The sequence below is a fragment of the Alexandromys fortis genome, unplaced genomic scaffold, assembly GCF_014885135.2.
Source record: "Alexandromys fortis isolate MF-2015 unplaced genomic scaffold, M_Fortis_MF-2015_v1.1 scaffold_207, whole genome shotgun sequence".
NCBI classification, from domain to species: Eukaryota; Metazoa; Chordata; class Mammalia; order Rodentia; family Cricetidae; genus Alexandromys; species Alexandromys fortis.
Window position 1 is genome coordinate 22,074 of NW_026068106.1, and position 11,222 is coordinate 33,295.

The 11,222-nt window shown below is 38.8% G+C and overlaps 1 protein-coding gene across 7 annotated transcripts in view; it reads left to right on the plus strand.

Moving 5' to 3' along the window:
- Window positions 1-349: 349 nt before the first annotated feature.
- LOC126489692 (cysteine-rich secretory protein 1-like) overlaps window positions 350-11,222 on the plus strand; it is a 59,234-nt gene continuing 48,361 nt past the window's right edge. For 6 of the 7 annotated variants that reach the window (XM_050124113.1, XM_050124112.1, XM_050124110.1 and 3 more), the window contains exon 1: window positions 351-555. The gene's annotated coding sequence lies outside the window, so the exon portion shown is untranslated. Of the gene's footprint in view, window positions 556-11,222 lie in introns of all 7 variants that reach the window. The other variant, XM_050124116.1, reaches the window with a different exon arrangement.

Sequence of the window (11,222 nt, forward strand, 5' to 3'; positions counted from 1 at the left end):
CTAGGGCTTTAGGGCTGACTGCCAACAACTTTGTAAATCAAAATGATATGTACTGGAATTATGAGGACCAACAATGGGAAAGGTAAAACAATGGCGTAAAACCCATTGAACTATGCTTCTTGAAACCCCAAGTAGTTAGCTTCTGTGGCGAAAGCCTCAGAAGTTGTTTTATGATTAACTCAGGCAAGAATTAAGAATATAGTGGCTGGCATGGGGCTTGGGAACTGGGGAAATGTGATGATGAATGATGATGTTCTGATTTCAAAGAGTCCTTGTACTTTTTGTGAACTGCTTTGCCCATGTAATGATTAACCTGTGGCAAGAAGAAAGAATCAGTTTCCAAGTTGAAAATTCACAATAAAAGCCTGAGGTTTGAAGCTCAGGTCAGAAAGGAAGGGATAAAAAGAAAGAGAGAGAAGAACCTGCCCTGCAGCTGATAACCTGTCACCTTGCATCAGAATCCTGTGTTCGGGTACTGACATCGCCGTCCAGACATCCCAGATTCAGAACAGGCACACTTCTCTGCTGAGGCTGTTCCTTGGCCATATACCACAGGTTTTGTTATGTTTCTTTTTCCTTATAAGGATTCTTGTTTGTTTGTTTGTTTGTTTGTTTGGTTGGTTGGTTTTTTTTAGAGACCTTATAAGGATTCTTATATTGTTTTTAGATGCTGTATAACTGATCCTGAAATCATTGAATATATTTTTAGCTTGATAACTCTTCCATTTCTCCTTTAATTCAGAAAGATCACTTCCCAGGTTATGGTAATATTGATTAGTATTGTTTCATTCAATGGTCTTCTGACTCTGAGTTTCTATTCAGATATCTGCTGGCATTCTGATTGGTTTGCTTTATAAGGAAAGGTGACTTGAACTGGTCAATAGTCTTTGTTCCTTCAGTTCTTTTAGGATTTTCACTGTAATGCACCTTGAATCGGTATGTTACTGTGTTGGCAGAGATTGCTCTTTTGTTTCCCAGCTGCTCAAATCTGAATAACCACACAGAAACTATATTAATTATAAAACTGCTTGACCAATAGCTTGGGATATAACTCTTATATCTTAAATTAACCCATTTCTGTTAATCTGTGTGTCATCACGGGACTGTGGTTTATAAGAAATTTTCCCTGTGGTTCTCCTTTGGCAGCTATATGGCATCTCCCTAACTCCACCTACTTTCTCTCTATATCTCTGTTCAGATTTTCCACCTAGGTTTACTCTACTAAGCCATTGACTGACACAGCTTCTTTAATAACCAATGGTAATAAATATATTCATAGCATACAGAAGGGAATCCCACGTCATTACTGATTATATTTGGTTGATGTTCCAAATGTCTCCTTTACTTTGGCATATACATTTTTTTGCAAGAAGAGGAAAATTTTATATTTTTTCCACTGAATAAGTCTCCTATGGCTTTAGTTTATACTTCCGTAACACCTCCAATCAAGCTGCCCTGATGTTCTACCTCAGTTTCTCCTTACCTTCTTTTTGCCACACTCTGACCCTCAACTCATGTGGAAGAACCTGGCTGCACCAGAGGTCAAACAGGCCCCCAGAACGCCAGGTAAGTTGCCCAGCCTCAGGAACCACTCCCAGACTCTCAGTGTTTGCCTCCACTACTACTATTCTCTCTTAACCTTCTTCATTGCCTTGTCCCAGCCCACATTCAGTCAGAGACCCTTCTCTAAGATATAGGCCACACTTGTTTTGGAATAGAATATTTGTTAACTATGTCAAGATGTCTCACATTCATCTGTGTTGCAGAATATTACTAAGCTATGTAAAAATGTGTTGCTTTTGTTTATGCATGCTTCATTTGAATAGTTAAGCAAATGTGGGTTGATTTTGCATGTGTTGCATTTGTTTTAGTATGCAAAGTTGTGGTTTTATTTCATCTTTCCTGCCTAAGGTACCTGGTTGGTCTAATAATAAGTGGAACTGGCAATAGTTAGACAGAGGAGGGATAGGCAGGACTTGGAGGGCAGAAAGAATAGGGGGCCAGCATGCTAGGGCTAGCCAGCTGGGGTCCAGTCAACCAGGCACAGAAGAAGCTATAAAGTTGGATATACAGAATGGAAGATAGGTAAAAAGTCTCGAGGCAAAACTTAATTGGAGTGAAACAGAATAAAATAAGTTTAAAAAGCTATCTAGAAATAAGCCTAAACTAAGGCCAAGCATTTATAATTCTTAGTAAGTCTGCATGTCATGATTTGGGGGCTGGTAGTCCAGGAAAGCAAGCAACACATTCTGACTTCTAGAACTCCAGGAAGGCCTCTTATCAGGGGATAACCCTTACTCTCTCAGTTCAGGCCTCCCAATCTATCACCAGTCCCCCCCCCCTTTTTCCTTATCATCATTTCCCAACCCCTAACTCCAGAGGAGATGCCCTGCTTGACCAGAGACCACACCAACCATCAGAAGTCCAGTCCCCAACCTCTGCTAGAAAACCTCTGCTCAACTACAGGTCACACTAATAAAATCAAACATATCGTTACAGAGGATTTCATAATGGACACTCTAAAGACAGAACAGCCTGGATAACTGTTCTAAAACTCTAAGAGACCACAGGTACCAGCCTAGACTATAACATCTAGGAAAACTTTCAATCACCACAGATGTAGAAAACGTGGTATTTTATGACAATGTCAAATTTAAACAATATTTCTAGATAAATCTGCTGCTACAGAGAATACTAGAAGGAACTATCTAATACAGGGAGGTTAACTAGGTCCACAAAACACTGGAAATAAACAATCTAAGACCATGAAAACCAAAAGAAAGGGACACACAAACCACCACCACTACCACCAACAAAAATAATAACAATAAAATAAGAAGAATTATCAATTTCTTTTACTAATATCTCTCAGTATAAATTGTCTTAATTCTACAAAGCACTATAAGGACTAACAGGATGTATACAAAAGCAGAACCCATCACACTTTTGCACAAAAAAATATACTTTTACGTCAAAAATAGAAGTTACCTCAGAGTAAATGTTTTGAAAAAGATTTTCCAAGGAAATAGATCTAAAAGGCAAACTGGCTTATCCATTTTAATATATAACAAAATAGACTTCAAACACAAACTAATCCAAGGAAAAAGGTAAGGACACTTCATAGTCATCAATGGAAAATTCCACCCAATTGACTTTTCAATTCTTATGTTTTTGGTTGTGAGCCTAGTTTTTAATGGCTGAGTGATCTCTTCAGTCTGCCTTTTCAATTCTTAACACCTATACCAAAACACAAAGAAACCCATTTACTAAAACTTAGATAATGCAATGAACTCACACATATGGAAGGAGACCTCAGCAACCCACTCCCATCAGGGACAGGCATCCAGACAAACACCACATAGAGAAATAATGGAGGTAACAGATATTACACACCAAATGGACCTAATAGATATCTGCATATCGTTCCATCCAAGTACAAAGGAAATGCACCTTCTTCTGAGCATCTTAAGGAACTTTCTCAAACAGGGTCAGTCAAAATCCTAGTCTCAACAGAAATAAGAAAACTGAAATAACCTCCAGTATCCTATCAGAACACAATGAATTAAAGCTTGATTTCAAGAATGACAGAAACAACAGAAAGACTACAGAGCAAAGTAAACTGAAGAACTCTCTACTAAATTACTATTAGGTCAGGATAAATATAAGAATGAAAAATGATTCCTAGAATTTAATGAAAGTGAATGTAAATGTATTCAAACTGATGGACCACAATGATGGCAGTGCTAAGAGGAAAATTTATATCACTAGCACCTACAAAAATTTGGGGGATATTAAACTAACAACTGCATACATGAAAGCCCTAGAGAAAAGAAAAAAGATGCAAGCACATCCAACATCCAAGAGGAGGAGGCAGCAGAAAATAAGCAAACTGAGAACTAAAATCAATACAAAAGAAACGAGAACACAAAGAAGAATACAAGGAGTTCGTTTTTTTTTTTTTTTTTTGGAATTCAACAAGATTAATTAAGTCTTATCCAAACTAACTAAAAGATTGGGAATGAACATTGGAATTAACAAAATCAGAAAAACATAGGAGGACGTAGCAATACACACTAAAGAAATCCAAAGAATCCTCATGCCATGCTTATAACCTGTATTCCCAAGAGTTGGAGAAGTCTAAAAGAAGGAATAATATTATCTATAGATATCACCAACCAAAGCTAAATCAAATCAGATAAACAATTTAAATAAACCTATAACTCCTAAGGAAAAAGAGGCAATCATTTTAAGTCTCCCAATCAAAGAAAGAAAAGCATAGAACCAGATGATTTTAGTGAAGAATTTCACTAAATTTCCAAAGAAGAGTTAATACCAACAATCTTCAAATGGTTCTAGAAAATAGAAGCAGAAGGAACACTGAAAATTTTATTTCATAAGGACATCATCCCCTGATACCTAAACCATACAAAGATTCAGGAAAGAAAGAGAATTATCAAACGGTTTCCCTTAAGAATATAGAAATAAAAGTACTCAATAAAATAGTAACAAACCATATCCAAGAACATATAAAAAAAAGGTCATCTACCATGATCTTCATCTCAGATATAAAGGCAATTAAGAGCAAGTCTATAGTCTACATCAAATTAAATGGAGAGAAACATAAAGCAGTTCCATTAATATCAAAAGCAAGAAAAGACTGTCCATGTTCTCCATATCTTCACTACTAGAAGTACTAGCTAGAACAATAGGATTACTAAAGATGATAAAGCAAATACAGATTGGAAAGGATAAAATAAAAGTATCATTATTTATAGATGACATGGCAGTATAAATAAGTAACCCCAAAAATTCAGCTAGGGAACTCCAACATCTGATAAACATCTTCAACAAAGTGCCTGGACACAAAATTAACTTTTAAAAGATCAATATCAAAATCAATATCAATATTCTATATACAAATGACAGGTGAGTTGAGAATAAATTCATGGAATTAACCCCCTTCACAGTAGCAACAAACAATTCATATCTTGGGGAAACCCTAACTGAGCAAGTGAGATGAATCAGGTAGGAGAGCTAGGGATGAAAGAAGACCATATAAAGAGAGATAGACTGGAAGTTTGAGGTATTTGGGAGGCAATGTGGAAAACTAAGGCAGTAGAAACTTCCTGGAACATGTGGAGGTGACCCTAGTAAGGACTTCTAGTAATGGAGATATGGAGTAGAGCCTGAAAAATACAACCCATTCAACTAGGCAAGACTTCCGGTAGTTGAACTGGGACACAGTCACAAGATCTTCCATCTATGACCTTCCCTGCTTGCCAGATGTACTGAGGCAATGAAAGCTCAAAGATTCTTTGCTGACTCTGGCCACTTATATCATTTGACTGGAAGGAGGAAAGACTAGTTTGTTGTGCTTATTTGCAGTCCTCATTCTTCTGGTTTTGGGTGGTTATCTAAAGTGGATTTAAGACTTGAAAGAGATCCTAAGAAGAAGCACAGCAGGTAGTACACCATGAGACTCCTAGTTAACTTTAATGCGAAACCAACTCACTCATTACTAAGTTCAAGAATTCTTACAAAGGATAAAATGAGATATAGTCTTGTTGGGTTGACTAACTCTGGTCCCTTAAGGCTATGCGTACTGCTGCTGAAATATACTGGCTCTAATTGATGTTTGTGAGTACAATATTTTCTCAAGGTCGTCAAGACTGTAGTCAGGTATATCATGTCACAATTTGCATTGGCCAGAACTTCAAACAATATTTGTTCTTGATGAGAGGCACAAAGTGTCCTTTCCAAAGCCTCTATGATATTTCCTTCACCTTGGCAGTTAATTTTGTACAAGCCTTTCCTGACATTTATCTTGTGATCAGTAGATATGGCGTGTTCTTTCTGAGTCAGAGCCTGAGGTAGAGATAGTATTTTTATTATAATTTATTATAGCAAGTTTTATAATAAGAAACATAAAGTCTACCCATTTCATGTAGTACAACGGGGAGAAACTGTGAGCTCATGACCCATTCTAGAGAACAAAGGGAACACTGACTCCTTGTCATCTGCAGTTAGAGAAGATCTTTGCTCAGAGCTAGAGCGTGCATCCCACTCAGTACTCTGCCATGAGCATTTCACAAGTTAGGAGCAAATATCCCCAAATCAATCTAGTGAAGTGGTGATTTCTCAGGTTCTTTTTAAAAATATTTGTAGAAATGCAACTGCTGAGCTATAAACACTTGTTCAAATTGACACTTTATCTTGTAGATGTGTATATGTGGCGATCAAGTGCAGGGGTAGAAAGATGCTTGTGCTTTGTCTGAACAAGATCTAAGGTTGCTTTTCCTCAACAATAAGTGGCCTGTGGGTAAGAGTAATGCCTTAGCACATGTACATAAATGCAGTGTCATTACATATTTTCTCTGAAGTTTCAGCAAGAAGGAACTGGAAAGAAAACAGACCCAGTTCCTTTTTTTTTTTTTTTTTAATTTGTACCACCTCTTATTTTGCTATTCCCTGTTTATAGCTTTCATCTTTGCTGGAAATGAGTCTGGGTGACATGGTTGTTTATTCAGACATAAATGCACACACCCCTTAGAAGTGGTGTTTGTGAAAAGCAATTCAAAGTTATATCAATTTTTCTAATACTGGAATACATTTTCACTTTTTTTCTTCAATAAGAAAATATGCACACTCATACCACAAGGACATTTGCTCAGCTGTGTTCATAGCAACATTATTCATAATAGCCAGAACCTAGAAACAATCTAAGTGCCCTTAAATTGAAGAATGGATAAAGAAAATGTGGTACATTTACACAATGGAATACTACTCAGTGGTTAAAAAAAAAAAAACAATGACATCTTGAAATCTGCATGCAAATGGATGGAACTGGAAAAAGCCATTCTGAGGGAGGTGATCTAGCATCAGAGAGACAAATATAGTGCGTACTCACTCATAAGAGGATATGAGACATAAAGCAAAGGATAACCAGCCTATAATTCATGATTCCAGAGAAGTATAGGTAACACAGAGAACCCTAAAAAAGGCATACTTAGATGCCTGAGGGAAGGTGAAACAGTCAAGATCTCCTGAGAAAATTGGGGGTGGAGGAGCTGAGGGAGGGTAGAAGGGGAGGGGTAAAGGCTTGAGAGGAGGAGAACATGAGGGAACAGGATATTCAAGAATGGGGAAGGACATTGGGGGAGAGAAAAGAAAGAGATATCTTGATTGAGGGAGCCATTAAGGAGCTAGCAAGAGACATGACACTAGGGAAATTTTTAGGAATCTACAAGGGTGACCCCAGCTAACACTCTAAGCAACAGCAGAGAGGATGCCTATCCTGGCCTTCTCCTGCAACCATTCTGATAAGTACCTTAATTGTCATTATAAAGCCTTTATCCAACAACTGATGCAAGCGAGATCCACAGGGGAGCACTGGACCAAGCTTCCGGGGGCCGGTCAAGGAGCTCATTGAATGTGGGGAACAGTCATGAGACTTGTGGGCGACTAGCAAGTAGAACTAGGATTTATCCTTTGTGCTTGATCTGGTGTCTTGGAGCATATTCCCTTTGGAGAGATACCTTGATCAGTCTAGATATAGTGGGGTGAGAGCTTGGTTCTGCCTCAAACTGATATGTCAGGATTTTGTTAGGATTTGTCAACTCCCCATGGGGGGCTTTGCCCTTTCTGGTGAATGGATGGGGGGAATGAGGTAGGGGGAAGGGTATGGTGATGGAGGGAGGGAATGAGAGCAGGGATAACTGTATGTAACCAGAAAAGATTGTATTAAGAAAAGAAAATATAAACACAACCAATGAATTGCTTATCTAGTCTGTTTATGTTCAAACAATTTGTCATTTGTTAGATATGCTGTTTCAAATTTTCATTAAGTTTTAAACATACTCTGCTTATTGCATGCAATGTCCCTTCTCAATGAGTCACCAATTCCTACATCCTTGAGAACCTGCTAAGGACAATTTAGTGTTACGCACGTACTCCACTTCCTTCAGGAACTCTAGCTGTGCTGTCTTATTTTGTATACTGAGCATATGTTCTAAATCCTCCAAATCTTTATTTTAAGTATATAATTTGCTTCAAATTATTACCTGCCTGAATGACAATGGAGAATCGTTATCAGCAAAGATTTAGTACATTTTACAATTTTTAATACCATTTCCCCTTACCTTCTGGCCCTCCCATGCTTCCTTTGAAATTTACTCCATGCCTTTTCATTGTAATTCATGACTAAACTTTTAGTCAAAACATCTCCACACAGATCTGTGATATCTTTTATAATGGGTCTTCTGCCATAGACAGCAATAGAAATTCAGGTTCTAGGAAACATCCCAATTCATTCTGGATCTTCATGCATTCAGTGACCATACCTTCCAGAGTGAGAGACTTTATGCTTATTCTTGATGAACCAGTAAAGTGGGAATTGTAAACAATGATTCTGTTCCCCGGGACACTGACCTTAGGGTCTAAATGTTAGACGAAATGTACCCTCACTCTTTTTAATCATGGGAAATGAGGAAACGTGTTGAATAGAGTTTTCTTCTCATCTGCTTCCCGTGTTGCTCTGTATTACTTCTCACCTGGATTTCCTTTTACCGATGGCTGGACAGTCCCTCCAATTCCCCGTATGTTTCAAAGACTGAGGTTCTGAAGTATCTTTGGCCACTCTAATATTAGTCTTGCAAATACTGTCATTGGACTTGTGAGCTTTCTTTCATTTCCCAGTTTTAGTTCGGGTCGGATCAGCTCCTGTTGCAGGTTCCTGTACTTCTGTGGATCTCTGGCTCTCCTCTTTCAAGGGTAGAAGCCAGGTCTTCCTAACAACACGTAGTTATGTTGCACTGAAAGTTCTTTCCAGCAGAGCACTTTGTTTACAGAGTTTCCCTTTGCCTCTGCTTCTTGCTCATCAGAATATTTAAGAAATATGGGGCAGCAGCCCTGAGTGATTTCCCAGCATTTGCTTGGTGCATCAGTACTTCACTATTTTACTTTCATCTTTTTAAATCAAGATTTGAGGTGAGGATATTCTCCCTCATCTCTATGCTTTTAAATTTTTTTTTTTTTTTGTTGAGAAAATTTCCGCCTCCTCCCTGCCTCCCATTTCCCTCCCCCTCCTCCTACTCGTCTCCCCTCTCCCCTCCCCCCACTCCATTCCCCCTCCCTCTGGGGTCTGAAGAGCAGTCTTGATTCCCTGCTCTGTGGGAAGTCCAAGGTCGTCCCCCCTCCATCCAGGTCCAGGAAGGTGAGCATCCAAACAGGGTAGGCTCCCACAAAGCCTGTTCATGCAGTAGGATCGAAACCTAGTGCCATTGTTCTTGGCTTTTCGTCAGCCTTCATTGTCTGTCATGTTCAGAGAGTCTGGTTTTATCCCATGCTTTTTCAGTCCCAGTCCAGCTGGCCTTGGTGAGCTCCCAATAGATCAGCCCCACTGTCACAGTGGGTGGGTGCACCCCTTGTGGACCTGACTTCCTTGCTCATGTTCTCCCTCCTTCTGCTCCTCTCTATGCTTTTTATCTAGCACGTTAGGGCACAGTTTGCTTTTTCCATTATAACTGAATTACACAATATTTGTGCGTATTTCTAGTCTTTCTTATTCTGCTATTTAATTTAATGCTACTTCTTTTTGCAATGATTTTCAAATTTTTGATAACATGGGTTTTATAGGATCATTTCAGGTTTGTGAGGATTTAGTAGAATATCCCTTCCTCTATTCTACCATATTTATCATCCAGTATTTGTTGAAAGGATAAACTGTATGTCCTTGAAATTATTAGAGAAACTCGATGCTCACTCTGTAGACACATGATTCAGATTTGACAGCTCATTCTTATAATTTGAAAGGCACATAGGAAAAGAAAAAAAAATATAACAGTCATTCAATTGTGGGATTTGGAGCTTATGGAAAAAAATCTCAGATAATTTTAAAATATTTTATGAAAAATAAAGTAAATGTTCACATTGAACCAAGAAATAAATTCTTATTATTGTTCATTTCAAAAATATTTTTATCATTTTTAAGTTTTCCTAGATTTAAGGGTGATTTGCTAAGACATGCCATCAACATTTTCAATGTTCATTCACTGTCAGCTCATTCAGGGATATAGTCTCACTTCGGCTTGGTGAGTTTGTTGAAACTGATGCTCCAACGCTGGAACTCAGAGGATTTTACATTGCATTTGTATTTCAAAAATTATTTTCACCTCTTCTTTTTTCTTCCACCATCTGATTCAAGATACCGTGTTACATTCAGTTGTCACATCGTAGTTGCCTATAACTATTTCTAAGATTTCTTTATTTTTCATGAGTTTTGGTGTTTTTGCAGTGCCCGGTCATTTCAGTAATATTTTGAAGAAAATCCCACAATTTGAGGATGACTAACGTTTTCAGCTTATAAATAGGCCCACACTGAAATTTTTCTGCACCCGCATAAGCCTCTCTCCACTGACACAATAATTCAAATCAGATCAAATCAAACTGAATTAGGAAAAACCTCAGGTTTAATAAATACAAACAATCCTGAATGACTTTCCAGCTCTTGCCCCAGATTAGACTCGAAAGAAAGACCAGAAAGCCACATTTTATTCTCTGCGGGGGGGGGGGCAGTTTAAATGCTCTGTGGAAGTGGTTTTGAGCATCTCTGGAGAAGGGTCATCATTTGGTGGACTTTCTCATGGGTGGACTCTGGGCTGAGGCAACTTCGTAGCTTGGGGTGAAACCTCCACCCGATATTCTAGATTCTTTGGATATATGGATGTCAGGGCCTGGAGTGTGGCTTCCATCCAAACATTTCAGCCTCTTTGGATATATGGATGCCAAGGGCTAAGGTGAAGTTTCCATCCAAACATCTGAGAGTCTTTGCAAAAAAAGGACACCGGGTTATGCTTGGCTGCTTCTTGCTGGCATGGGACAACGTGGCAGAGGGGAGAACTGGCAGTGGGTGGGCTCATGGTCAGCAGGAGGTATGGTTGAAAAAGCATTGGGTTAACTGTCTTCCTGGGGACCTCAGACATCTGTTCCTTAAGGGAGATGAGAAGGCAGGTTGCTAGGAGAAAAAATTGATTGTTATTACTGACCCTATGAATGCGGCAAGGCATGGGTGTTAAGTTTTATCCGACCCACAAACCTCTCCACAGATGCAATAATTCAAATCAAACTAGATTAGACTGAATGAGAAGATGCCCAGGTTTAATGGTTGCCAGCACTTCCGGATGCCCCCCCACTCCACCTCCCCCCCCCCCACAAAAAAAACCCGA